Consider the following 15,194-nt stretch of genomic DNA (forward strand, 5'->3'; position numbering starts at 1 on the left):
CACCTAGAATCTTTTAGAGGGTCAGCTCACCTTCAGGCCCTCGCATATAATATTTTAGAGGGTCAGCTCACCAGAAGGCCCACATCTACAATCTTTTAGAGGGCCAGCTCACCAGCAGGCCCTCACTTACAATCTTTTAGAGGGTCAGCTCACCAGCAGGCCCTCACCTACAATCTTTTAGAGGGTCAGCTCACCAGCAGGCCCTCACCTACAATCTTTTAGGTGGCCAGCTAACCTGCAGGACCTCACATGTAATGTTTTAGAGGGTCAACTCACCTGCAGGCCCTCGCATTTAATGTTTTAGAGGGTCAGCTCACCAGCAGGCCCTCACCTACAATCTTTTAGAGGGCCAGCTCAACTGCAGGCCCTCGCATTTAATGTTTTAGAGGGTCAACTCACCAGCAGGCCCTAAACCATAATGTTTTACAGGGTCAGCTCACCAGCAGGCCCTCACCTACAATCTTTTAGCGGGGCAGGTCACCAGCAGGCCCTCACTTACAATCTTTTAGAGGGTCAGCTCACCTTAAGGCCCTTGCATATAATGTGTTAGAGAGTCAGCTCACCAGCAGGCCCTCACCTACAATCTTTTAGAGGGCCAGATCACCTGCAGGCCCTCGCTTATAATGTTTTAGAGGGTCAGCTCACCAGCATGCCCTCACCTAAAATCTTTTAGAGGGTCAGCTCACCTGCAGGCCCTCGCATATAATGTTTTTGAGGGTCAGCTCACCAGCAGGCCCTCACCTACAATCTTTTAGAGGGCCAGCTCACTTGCAGGCTTTCACCTACAATCTTTTAGATGGGCAGCTCACCTGCAGGACCTCGCATGTAATGTTTTAGAGGGTCAGCTCACCTGCAGGCGCTCGCATTTAATGTTTTAGAGGGTCAGATCACCAGCAGGCCCTCACCTACAATCTTTTACATGGCCAGATCACCTGCAGGCCCTCGCATGTAATGTTCTAGAGGGTCAGCTCACCAGCAGACCCTTTCCTACAATCTTTTATGGGGTGAGCTGACCTGCAGGCCCTCGTATATAATGTTTTAGAGGGTGAACTCACCAGCAGGCCTTCAACCATAATGTTTTACAGGGTCACTTCACCAGCAGGCCCTCACCTACAATCTTTTACATTGCCAGATCACCTGCAGGCCCTTGCATGTAATATTTTAGAGGGTCAGCTCACCAGCAGGCCTTCACCTACAATCTTTTAGAGGGTCAGTTCACCTGCAGGCCCTCGCATATAATGTTTTTGAGGGTCAGCTCACCAGCAGGCCCTCACCCGTAATTTTTTCAATGGTCAGCTCACCAGCAGGCACTCGCTCATAATTTTTTGGATGCTCAGATCAGCAGCAGGCACTCACCTCTAATGTTTTAGTTTCAATAGATTTTTATTATCAGAGTAATTGCTCATGCCATAAATAGTACATTGTACAGATAGTAAGATGTATCACTGAGCATGGAACTCCAATTTCTTTTCTTTTAGATACAAAGACAAAGTATACTATAAGTACAGATTATCATAGCAAAATCATATCATACAAAACAAAGCAAAACAAGACAAAAGTCAAACAACAGTCTGGGCCGTATCTTCTTGTCACCATTAAAATACATATGCATCAATCAATAGAGACAATCGAGGTTATACATGTACAATCCAATCCGACCCCCACCTCCATCCCCCACACCTCCCTGAGGCAACCATTTGTCCCTACCCCACACTTTCCGGAACCACTGGACACAGACCTCCCATGACTCCCATAACAAAACATGCCGGGCTACTTGGAAAGTTTGGTGAGCTAACATATATTCATATGATTTTGTGGTGATTACCGCTCTGATAACTTCTTGTAGATCATGGATATTGGTGCTTTTCCAATTCCTCGTGATTGCTAACTTGGTGGCAAGTAGTAAGTGCAAAATGATAGTCCTAGATTTAAGTGGAATTTTATCCAGGTCTATCAATAACAGGGCAAGGGCTGGGTCCGGAGAAATCTGATATCCAGCAATCCCAGATATTTTAGTGAATACTTGAGACCAAAGAGAGTAGATCCCTGGACAGGCCCAAAGTATGTGCAGCAGTGTCCCTTTACAACCGCAACCTCTCCAACATTCTACATTTGTGTTTAAGTGTTGTTTTAAAGTAAGACTCTAAATGTGAGGAGCATTTGAGAGTAGAAATAGCGAGCTTGTTTGCAGCTGACCATTGCGCAGGGGTAAATGTTTGTTTTAAATCTGCCTCCCACGCTAGGAGTGGAGTTGTTTTGAGAAACCGGTCTTTATCCCCTAAATACATGTATAAAGGTTTGAGCCCTGTTTGAGCGGAGCCCGTCATGGACCACCGGATTAATAACTGAATGTGATTTTTAAGGGTGAAAGAGGGGTTATTCAACAGTGTCTTATCTTAAGATAAGAGAACGCTTCCTTTTGGGGGATATTAAAAGCTCGCTTAACAGTGTCAAAGGATTTTAAAACCGAGCTCAACAATAGGTCGGTCACTGTAGTGATTCCACTGTTTCTCCATAATTTCACGTTCAGATCCGGGATCAGATATTAGAGACATTCGATTGGGGTTAGATGCGCCACTGATATAGGGGCAGCTCGTCCTTTTTCATGGTACGTTTTCCACAAAGCTATTGATGTGGAGACATAATATGCGGGTTGAAGGCCTGAATAGCAATCATGCAACGCGGCCATAAGTAGGGCGCATAAATTTCTACCTGGAATTTGTGATTGTTCAATGTGCACCCAATGTTTCCCTGTTTCTCCTCTCCACCACTCCTTTAGCTGATTGATTCTGGAAGCTAGGTAGTAATCATACAGGTTGGGCATGCCTAAGCCACCCCATCTTTTATGTCTACACATGATGCTTCTTGCAATTCTCGGTCTGGCCTTGTTCCAAATGAAGGAACTTAACATTCTATTAGCTAGGTTAAAAAAGGACACCGGGACTGGAATGGGGATAGTACGGAATAGATATAATAATTTTGGGAGTATATGCTGTTGAAAAGCTGTGATGCGTAACAACCAAGATAGTTATGATTTATTGGCTTTATTGGCTTGTGAATAGTATATAGCTTTAGTCTTTTTAAGAGAGAGCTCGTATGTGTGCAGGAAACTTTCTCTAAGCTGAGATCTAAGAACTCTTAGCTTTTCAGAGAGCTCCAGTGATGGGGAGATCCTATTTTGTGCTTCTGTATTTTGTATTTGCAATATAAGGTCATTTTGGTGTTTTTCCCTAAATTTTTTGTGCCTATGGCTCAGCTTCAGTAGAATGCCCCTAATAAATGCTTTATGAGCTGTCCATACTATAGTGGGATCCGACACAGAGGCAGCGTTGAATTTAAAATATTACTGTAAGGCAGCGGACACCTCAGATTGGTACTTTGTATTAGCCAGTATGAATTCATTAGACCTCCATATCGGATTTGGTGGGGTGGTAAATTCTTCTGTCAATTCTAAGGACACTGGGGCATGGTCCGACCAGGTAATTGTCCCAATAGAGGACCATAGAGAGGCAGCCAGGGAGGCCCTATCTACTAGAATCAAATCTATACGGGAGTAAGTTTGATGTGCAGGTGAGTAATATGAGAAATCCCTCTCGGATGCATGGTGAATGCGCCATACATCAAACAGGGAGTTGGCCAGCAATGACGGTGCAAGAGAGGTGGAGCAGGTTCTTGAGATGGAGGAAGAATCCTGAGATGGGTCAGGGACTAGATTAAAATCCCCGCAGATGATAACTCTGCCTTCCCTCAAGATTTTTTTAAAAAGCTTGTTTAGAAACCGCAAAGGCCGGATGTTCGGGGCATACACACCTACTAAAGTGTAGATTACATTATTTATAGAACACACATGTATAACATAGCGTCCCCCTGAGTCTACTACTGTAGTCTTCTCCGTGTGTGCCACTGAGTTCCGAATCGCTAAAAGCACTCCCCTCTTTTTACCTATACCGTGGGAGTGAATCAAGGTCGGGAAAGTTGGATGCTTTAACCTCCCTACATCTGCCTCCACTATGTGTGTTTCTTGTGCACAAAAAATATCACACTTAGTCGAGAGAGCCTCCCTCCACATCATCCGCCTCTTGAATGGACTATTCAAGCCCCTTACATTTAAGGATCCTATTGTCAACACCATCTTGTTAAGTATATAACTGCAAATGAGAAATCGCTCAGATGATGTAGAGGGAGGCACGCATCAGCACATTGCATTACAATCAAATGTATGGTGAAATAGGGACACGGCTCAAAGAAAAAGTACAGGTAAATAATTATGAACATTAACAATGTGAACCAAAACTGACTGCCCAAGTATTGGGGCAGTGATGGAATAGCACAAGGGTTGGAACGCAAAACCCCTTGTGGTCTTCGTAGGGGGGAAACAGTCATGACTACCACCAGGAGGATCCAAGAAGGTAGAACGAATCCCTGCTCCTGCTAGATGCAGGATAAGTAAAAGAACCCTTCAGCGGTGTTTCTTCTGATGGCGTCTTTCTACCCAGTGCCACTGTCCATCTTCTGGTAGATGTTGGTGTTGTTTCGCAGGAGGGACCTCAGCCGCTGTGATGTTCCAGGTGGCTAGTACAGCTTTATCCTCTTCTACTGAACGTATAACTACTACAGCTCCATTCCTCTGGACTAGCAACTTTACGGGATAACCCCAACGGTATGGAATAGAATGTGATCTCAGCGCTAGGGTAATGGGAGCTAGCGTGCGTCGTAATTGCAAGGTAGCTGTGGAGAGGTCTGCGAAGAGCTTTATTGGTTGGTACGGATCCGGCAAGGTATCCATTTCCCTTGCCCCCGCCAGGGTGTCTTCTTTGACTTGGAAGAAGTGCAAATGGGCCAGAACATCCCTTGGTGTATCATCAGGTAGATGCTTTGGTTTAGCAATCCTGTCAGCCCGATCGATGATGAGATCTTGTTCGGTGCAATCAGGCAAGAGGAGTTTGATCAGCTTTTTAATGTAGGCCTGGAGATCCGTAGCCAGGACCGTCTCCGGCACTCCACGCAGTTTCAAGTTATTTCTGCCGGACCGGTCCTCTAGATCCGCCACTTTCGCTCGGAGGTACAAAAAATGGACGAATTCGCTGAGTCGCACAATAGCCTCGGCATCGTGGGAGTCTATAAGGCTACTGTGCAACTCAGCGAATTCGCCCATTTTTTGTTCGACATGCTGAACTCTATTGTCCAGGTCAGTGACAGATGTTTGGATAGGCGCAATTAACTGCGACAAATGGTTGGTGACCGAATGATTAAATGCCAGGAGCATGTCCTTTAGTAAAATGCTGGACGCAGCTTTATTGTCCGTGGGGAAGTTGCGAAACACCTCTGTCAAGGTGCCGGTGTCTTTCAGGCCTTGGCTTCCACAGGCTTCCTGGGCTTCTGCGGCAGGATCTTGTAGCCTAGGTCTCTGCTTCGCTGGGCTTGTGGTAGGAGACCATTGTGCCGCAGGATTGCCCGGAGATGCATTATTGCGCCCCGTCTTGTCCCCTTTAATGGTATTCATGCTCTCACCCGTCCGGGCATGTTGCGGGGAACCACGGGGGCTCTGTTGCTGCGAGCTTACATCGTCTGAGGCTCGGGGAGAGCACACACTTGACGAGGATGTCGGGCTGGAGATAGGCTCTGCTTGCAGGTCTCGTGTGCCTGCGCCATCTTTGTCCCTATCTTGGCCAAAGAAAAACTCCAGCTTCCCCTGCTTCTTTATGCTCTGTTTTCATCAGGGAGGGTTCCGGTACCGGCCGGCACCGAACGGCAAGGTTAGAAAGCGAATATAGGCTTCTGCTAGACTGAAACGCTTTGCTGGAGCAGGAGCACTAAAATCAAGCGGCCATACTCCTCGGCTTCGCGGCCACGCCCCCCACCTCTAATGTTTTAGAGAGTTAGCTCTGCAGCAGACCCTCACCCTTAATGTTTTAGATGGTCAGCTCAGCAGCAGGCCCTCGCTCGTAATGTTTTAGAGGGTCACCAGCAGGCCATCAATCATAATTTTTCAAGGGTGTATGATGCCCTCCTTTATGTGTAATAAAGGGTGTATTGGAGTGCCGGTTCCTTGTAATTTTTAGAAGCCCTTTCACTTAGTCATAGGCTTTATGAGTGTAGGAGTCCCACTACCTGAACAATTGTACCACAATGTGAATGAGGCCCTCCATTATGTGATATACAGGTTGTATCAGAGTGCCTCTTCCTTGTAATTTTTGGCAGCACTTGCACTTTATATACAAGTAAATATACTGAATACAATGTTTCCTAACAATTTTTCCTCTAAAATAGATTTTATCTTCGGTTTTGTGCGTATTAGTGTCAGTCTGTAAAAGTGGCGTACTACTCAGACAACATCATTCCCAGCAGCGACCTGCGAGTACAAGATGCATCCAAACATCCTCCCCATGCTGGTCCTGAACCATTTCTGAGGTGTTTCCATCAATTTCTGACCTTTTCCTATGAACCAGACACCCTCCCCTCTTCAGAGCAGGGGGTGCCTGGTTTAATGCTCGGGTTCTCCCAATGACTGCCTTTGTGCTCAGGTGCTCAGTAGAGCACCTGAGCATCCCGAGATGTCCAACTGAGCACCCGAACACCCAAGCTTTGGTGCTCGATCAACACTAATGATACTGATGATGAAAAACGTTCCTCCTCAGGAATACCAGAAGTATCTGTACCAGAAAAAGTGCCAAACTGCGGGTGAAACCCATATGCCCCAAAAAACGACGACTTACCAGTGGACTTCTGTCTACAATTATTTATGGCAAACTCTGCCAAAGACAAAAACGAGGACCACGAGGACCACTCCTCCTGGTTCTCGGAGACAAAACATCTTAAGTAAGTCTCCAGGCTCTGATTAGTGTGCTCCATCTGTCTGTTTGACTGCGGATGAAAAGCCAAAGAAAAAGACAGTTGTACCCCCAGCCGAGTACAGAACGCCTTACAGAATCTAGAAACAAACTGAGTCCCACGATCTGAAACCATGTCAGAGGGAATGCCATGGAGTTTCACAATGTTATCAACAAACACTTGAGCAAGTGTTTTAGCATTGGGTAGGCCAGATAACAATATAAAGGGCACCATTTTACTAAAATGATTAACCACCACCAAAATGACTGTCTTTCCTAAAGAATTAGGCAGATCAGTGATAAAGTCCATAGTCTGGATGGGATAGGCAACGGAAGTAGGGATCCAAAAGGCAGAGTGTGTGTCACCTTAGCGCGTGCACACTACAGGCTGACACATAGTCCTCAACACACTTACGCAACCCCGTCCACCAGAATCTACGAGCGATAAGGTCGGTAGTGGATCTGCTCCCAGGGTTTCCCGTAAGAATCATACAGTGATGTTCCTCAAACACCTTGTAACGCAATTCCGATGGCACAGACAATTTCCCAGGGGGGCAAGAATCCGGTACGTCTCCCTGGGCCTCTAACACCTTCACCTCTAGGTCAGGGTATAGGGCAGATATCACCACCCCTTCCGATAAAATAGGATTTTCTTTAAAATTACCACCTGCAGGAAAACCATGTGACAAGGCATCTGCCTTGATGTTCTTAACCCCAGGACAATAAGTGACAGTGAAATTGAATCTGGTGAAAAACAAAGACCATCTAGCCTGCCTCTGGTTCAGTCGTTTAGCTGACTCCAGGTAAGACAGATTTTTGTGATCTGTGAAAACTGTGATCGGATGAATTGCCCCTTCTAACCAATAACACCATTCCTCGAAAGCCAACTTAAAGGGCTTCTGTCACCCCACTAAACTCATTTTTTTTTTTTGTGTACTTATAATCCCTATCCTGCCATATTGCCATACATTATGTTATTCATAATTTTCGTTCAGTAGATTTAGCAAAAAACGTACTTTTATCATATGCTAATTACCTTTCTACCAGCAAGTAGGACGTCTACTTGCTGGTAGCAGCCGCAGAAAACCGCCCCCTCCTCTTGTTGATTGACAGGGCCAGCAGCGATCTCCTCCTCCGGCCAGCACTGTCAGCATTTAAAAAATCGCGCGCCTGTGTTGATTCGGCGCAGGCGCTCTGAGATAAGGAGGCTCGCCTCCTCAGCACTCCCTCAGTGCGCCTGCGCCGATGACGTCTTCTCTTTCGGTGACGTCATCGGCGCAGGCGAACTGAGGGAGTGCTAAGGAGGCTCGCCTCCTCATCTCAGAGCGCCTGCGCTGAATCAACACAGGCGCGCGATTTTTGAAATGCTGACAGGGCTGGCCGGAGGAGGAGGAGATCGCGGCTGGCCCTGTCAATCAACGGGAGGAGGGGGCAGTTTTCTGCGGCTGCTACCAGCAAGTAGACGCCCTACTTGCTGGTAGAAAGGTAATTAGCATATCATAAAAGTACGTTTTTTGCTAAATCTACTGAACGAAAATTATTAATAACATAATGTATAGCAATATGGCAGGATAGGGATTATAAGTAAACAAAAAAAATTAGTAAAAAAAAATGAGTTTAGTGGGGTGACAGAAGCCCTTTAACCACCTCAGCCCCCAGTGCTTAAACACCCTGAAAGACCAGGCCACTTTTTACACTTCTGACCTACACTACTTTCACCGTTTATTGCTCGGTCATGCAACTTACCTCCCAAATGAATTTTACCTCCTTTTCTTCTCACTAATAGAGCTTTCATTTGGTGGTATTTCATTGCTGCTGACATTTTTACATTTTTTGTTATTAATCGAAATTTAACGATTTTTTTGCAAAAAAATGTCATTTTTCACTTTCAGTTGTAAAATTTTGCAAAAAAAACGAGATCCATATATAAATTTTGCTCTAAATTTATTGTTCTACATGTCTTTGATAAAAAAAAAATGTTTGGGTAAAAAAAAAATGGTTTGGGTAAAAGTTATAGCGTTTACAAACTATGGTACAAAAATGTGAATTTCCGCTTTTTGAAGCAGCTCTGACTTTCTGAGCACCTGTCATGTTTCCTGAGGTTCTACAATGCCCAGACAGTACAAACACCCCACAAATGACCCCATTTCGGAAAGTACACACCCTAAGGTATTCGCTGATGGGCATAGTGAGTTCATAGAACTTTTTATTTTTTGTCACAAGTTAGCGGAAAATGATGATTTTTTATTTTTTTTCTTACAAAGTCTCATATTCCACTAACTTGTGACAAAAAATAAAAAGTTCTATGAACTCACTATGCCCATCACGAAATACCTTGGGGTGTCTTCTTTCCAAAATGGGGTCACTTGTGGGGTAGTTATACTGCCCTGGCATTCTAGGGGCCCAAATGTGTGGTAAGGAGTTTGAAATCAAATTCTGTAAAAAATGACCTGTGAAATCCGAAAGGTGCTCTTTGGAATATGGGCCCCTTTGCCCACCTAGGCTGCAAAAAAGTGTCACACATCTGGTATCTCCGTACTCAGGAGAAGTTGGGGAATGTGTTTTGGGGTGTCATTTTACATATACCCATGCTGGGTGAGAGAAATATGTTGGCAAAAGACAACTTTTCCAATTTTTTTATACAAAGTTGGCATTTGACCAAGATATTTATCTCACCCAGCATGGGTATATGTAAAAAGACACCCAAAAACACATTCCTCAACTTCTCCTGAATACAGAGATATCAGATGTGTGACACTTTTTTGCAGCCTAGGTGGGCAAAGGGGCCCACATTCCTAAGAGCACCTTTCGGATTTCACTGGTCATTTTTTACAGAATTTGATTTCAAACTCCTTACCACACATTTGGGCCCCTAGAATGCCAGGGCAGTATAACTACCCCACAAGTGACCCCATTTTGGAAAGAAGACACCCCAAGGTATTCCGTGAGTGGCATGGCGAGTTCCTAGAATTTTTTATTTTTTGTCACAAGTTAGTGGAAAATGATGATTTTTTTTTTTTTTTCATACAAAGTCTCATATTCCACTAACTTGTGACAAAAAATAAATAGTTCTATGAACTCACTATGCCCATCATCAAATACCTTGGGGTCTCTTCTTTCCAAAATGGGGTCACTTGTGGGGTAGTTATACTGCCCTGGCATTCTAGGGGCCCAAATGTGTGGTAAGGAGTTTGAAATCAAATTCTGTAAAAACTGACCAGTGAAATCCGAAAGGTGCTCTTTGGAATATGGGCCCCTTTGCCCACCTAGGCTGCAAAAAAGTGTCACACATCTGGTATCTCCGTATTCAGGAGAAGTTGAGGAATGTGTTTTGGGGTGTCTTTTTACATATACCCATGCTGGGTGAGATAAATATCTTGGTCAAATGCCAACTTTGTATAAAAAAATGGGAAAAGTTGTCTTTTGCCAAGATATTTCTCTCACCCAGCATGGGTATATGTAAAATGACACCCCAAAACACATTCCCCAACTTCTCCTGAGTACGGAGATACCAGATGTGTGACACTTTTTTGCAGCCTAGGTGGGCAAAGGGGCCCATATTCCAAAGAGCACCTTTCGGATTTCACTGGTCATTTTTTACAGAATTTGATTTCAAACTCCTTACCACACATTTGGGCCCCTAGAATGCCAGGGCAGTATAACTACCCCACAAGTGACCCCATTTTGGAAAGAAGAGACCCCAAGGTATTCGCTGATGGGCATAGTGAGTTCATGGAAGTTTTTATTTTTTGTCACAAGTTAGTGGAATATGAGACTTTGTATGAAAAAAAAAAAATCATCATTTTCCACTAACTTGTGACAAAAAATAAAAAATTCTATGAACTCACCATGCCCCTCACGGAATACCTTGGGGTGTCTTCTTTCCAAAATGGGGTCACTTGTGGGGTAGTTATACTGCCCTGGCATTTTCCAGGGGCTCTAATGTGTGGTAAGTAGGTAAATGACCTGTTAAATCCTAAAGGTGCTCTTTGGAATATGGGCCCCTTTGCCCACCTAGGCTGCAAAAAAGTGTCACACATGTGGTATCGCCGTATTCAGGAGAAGTTGGGGAATGTGTTTTGGGGTGTCATTTTACATATACCCATGCTGGGTGAGAGAAATATCTTGGCAAAAGACAACTTTTCCCATTTTTTTATACAAAGTTGGCATTTGACCAAGATATTTCTCTCACCCAGCATGGGTATATGTAAAATGACACCCCAAAACACATTCCCCAACTTCTCCTGAGTACGGCGATACCAGATGTGTGACACTTTTTTGCAGCCTAGATGCGCAAAGGTGCCCAAATTCCTTTTAGGTGGGCATTTTTAGACATTTGGATACCAGACTTCTTCTCACGCTTTGGGGCCCCTAGAATGCCAGGGCAGTATAAATACCCCACATGTGACCCCATTTTGGAAAGAAGACACCCCAAGGTATTCAATGAGGGGCATGGCGAGTTCATAGAAATTTTTTTTTTTTGGCACAAGTTAGCGGAAATTGATATTTTTTATTTTTTTCTCACAAAGTCTCCCGTTCCGCTAACTTGGGACAAAAATTTCAATCTTTCATGGACTCAATATGCCCCTCACGGAATACCTGGGGGTGTCTTCTTTCCGAAATGGGGTCACATGTGGGGTATTTATACTGCCCTGGCATTCTAGGGGCCCTAAAGCGTGAGAAGAAGTCTGGAATATAAATGTCTAAAAAATTTTACGCATTTGGATTCCGTGAGGGGTATGGTGAGTTCATGTGAGATTTTATTTTTTGACACAAGTTAGTGGAATATGAGACTTTGTAAGAAAAAAAAATAATAATTCCGCTAACTTGGGCCAAAAAAATGTCTGAATGGAGCCTTACAGAGGGTGATCAATGACAGGGGGGTGATCAATGACAGGGGGAGTGATCAATGACAGGGGTGGTGATCAATGACAGGGGGGGTGATCAGGGAGTCTATATGGGGTGATAACCACAGTCATTGATCACGCCCCTGTAAGGCTTCATTCAGACGTCCGTATGCGTTTTGCGGATCCGATCCATCTATCAGTGGATCCGTAAAAATCATGCGGACATCTGAATGGAGCTTTACAGGGGGTTGATCAATGACAGGGGTGTAATCAATGACAGGGGGGTGATTAGGGAGTCTATATGGGGTGATAACCACAGTCATTGATCACACCCCTGTAAGGCTTCATTCAGACGTCCGTATGCGTTTTGCGGATGCGATCCATCTATCAGTGGATCCGTAAAAATCATGCGGACATCTGAATGGAGCTTTACAGGGGGTTGATCAATGACAGGGGTGTAATCAATGACAGGGGGGTGATCAGGGAGTCTATATGGGGTGATAACCACAGTCATTGATCACGCCCCTGTAAGGCTTCATTCAGACGTCCGTATGCGTTTTGCGGATCCGATCCATCTATCAGTGGATCCGTAAAAATCATGCGGACATCTGAATGGAGCTTTACAGGGGGTTGATCAATGACAGGGGTGTAATCAATGACAGGGGGGTGATCAGGGAGTCTATATGGGGTGATAACCACAGTCATTGATCACGCCCCTGTAAGGCTTCATTCAGACGTCCGTATGCATTTTGCGGATCCGATCCATCTATCAGTGGATCCGTAAAAATCATGCGGACATCTGAATGGAGCTTTACAGGGGGTTGATCAATGACAGGGGTGTAATCAATGACAGGGGGGTGATCAGGAAGTCTATATGGGGTGATCAGGGGTGATCAGGGGCTAATAAGGTGTTAATAAGTGACGGGGGGGTGTAGTGTAGTGTAGTGGTGCTTGGTGCTACTTTACTGAGCTACCTGTGTCCTCTGGTGGTCGATCCAAACAAAGGGGACCACCAGAGGACCAGGTAGCAGGTATATTAGACGCTGTTATCAAAACAGCGTCTAATATACCTGTTAGGGGTTAAAAAAAACACATCTCCAGCCTGCCAGCGAACGATCGCCGCTGGCAGGCTGGAGATCAACTCTCCTACCTTCCGATCCTGTGAGCGCTCGCGCCTGTGTGCGCGCGTTCACAGGAAGTCTCGGTTCGCGCGAGATGACGCGTATATGCGTGACTCTGCGCAGGGCTGCCACCTCCGGAACGCGAATCTGCGTTAGGCGGTCCGGAGGTGGTTAATAAACAGTAACTCTCTGTTACTGGCTTTTAATGGACGTGGACGCCATTTACCAGGTGACGGGCCCTGCGATAAAACTGCTTCTACTCCCACCTCTGACACGTCCACTTCCACAATGAAAGGTTGTGATACATCCGACTGCATTAATATAGGGGCATAAGAGAAGCACTCCTTAACCGCAAAAAAAGCTTGCAACGCCAAATCAGACCACACTGAGACATTTTTCCCTTTCTTAGTCATGTCAGTTAAGGGTTTCACCACTGTCGAATACTGAATACATTTTCGGTAATAATTGGTGAACCCCAAAAACCCCATAAGTGCCATCAGATTTTCAAGGTCGATCCCAATCCAATAAAGCACGGACTTTCTCCGGATCCATTCGAAAAACCAAAGATGACAACAGGTATCCCAAAAATTGCACCTTGCGTACAGCAAAAATACACTTCTCTATTTTTGCGTACAATTTATTATCCCTTAGGATCTGCAACACCTGTCTAAAGTGATCCTGATGTATCTCCACGTCATGAGAATAAATCAGTATGTCATCCAAATACACGACTACAAACCTCCACACCAGGTAATGAAAAATGTTATTCATTTATGCTGGAAAACCGCAGGGGCATTGGTTAACCCAAAAAGCATGACCAGGTTCTCAAAGTGATCCTCAAGAGTATTGAAAGCCGTCTTACATTCATCCCCTTCCTTGATCCTGACCAATTTATATGCCCCCCTTAAGTCCAACTTGGAGATCACCTTGGCACCAACAATTTGGTTAAACAAATCAGGAATCAAAGGAAGGGGGTAAGGATCACGGACAGTAATCCAATTGAGTTCACGGAAATCGAGACAATAATCAGAATCTGTCTAGCTTGCCAATCGATGGTTAGATTGTGTTTGCTCAACCACGGCAAACCCAGAATCACCGGAGCAGGGAGACCTTCCAACACAAAACACAAGATAAATTCCTGATGAAAGTCACCCATTCTTAATCTGATATAATGCACCACTTGCGATAAACACTTTTAAGATAGAGGTGCAGAATCAATTGCAAAAATAGAAATATTTTTCTCTAAAGCACTCGGTGACAACCCATGCATACGGACGAACTGAGCATCAATCAGGTTCACCCCTGCCCCACTGTCGATAAACAGCTTAATCTCCACAGTTTTTGACTTTCGCGCAACCTCAGCAGTCAGGAGAAATCAGTCAAAGACAAATGCACATTTTCTAACTCTCCTCTCACCCCTCCAAGAGTCAGTAGGGAAACGTCCTTTTTTTTTGCACTGAATATATGGACATTCTCCGATAAAATGTCCCTCTTGTCCGCAGAAAAAACACACTCCCTTCTTACGACCAGTATGCCTAAAAGTGGATCCAGGAGTAGCTCCCCCTAACTGCATGGGTTCGCCCCCAGACCTAAACTCAGTAGTATCTTCACCCAAAGTGTCATAGGAAGAGGATACATTATGTGATAGTACGTCCTGAGAGTGTGGGCCCCTAGATCTCTCTCTCAGAAGTCTATCAATGCGTACTGCAAGAAAAATAGCAGCTTCCAGAGACTCAGGATTCTCATAAAAGGCCAAAGCATCCTTCAGCCTCTCTGATAATCCCTGACAAAACTGACTACGGAGAGCCGGATCTTTCCACTCAGTATCCGTAGCCCACCTCCTAAACTCAGAGCAATAAATCTCAGCAGAACGATCTCCCTGAAGAAGGTCACGTAGCTTGGTCTCGGCCAGGGAGGTCCGATCCGGGTCATCATAGATGAGACCCAGAGCTTTGAAAAATTCATCCACCGAATGGAGAGACTGCGATCTGGTCGGCAGAGAAAAACCCCATGACTGCGCATCCCACTTAAGCAATGAAATAACCATACCTATTCGCTGTTTCTCATGCCCAGATGAGTGTGGATGTAGCCTAAAATACAGTTTGCATGCCTCCCTAAACAAAATGAAATTATCACGTCCCCCAGAGAATCTGTCCGGGAGGGCAACTATAGGCTCCAGACAGGCCTGGTTTCCACCACCACCACCAGGACCAACAGCCTGTGGTCTCTGAATCTGCGAGACGGTTGTGCAGAGATTGGCTACTTCCAAAGAAAGCTCTTGCAACTGTCCTGCCAGTGCAGCAATTGGATCCATGGCTGCACTTGAACAAACAAAGAAAAATGATGGTTTGGGCGGTTTATAATGTCACACTCTAGTGTGGGAGGGAAACCCCACC

This window comes from Bufo bufo, chromosome 2 (assembly GCF_905171765.1).
Source record: "Bufo bufo chromosome 2, aBufBuf1.1, whole genome shotgun sequence".
Taxonomy (NCBI): domain Eukaryota; kingdom Metazoa; phylum Chordata; class Amphibia; order Anura; family Bufonidae; genus Bufo; species Bufo bufo.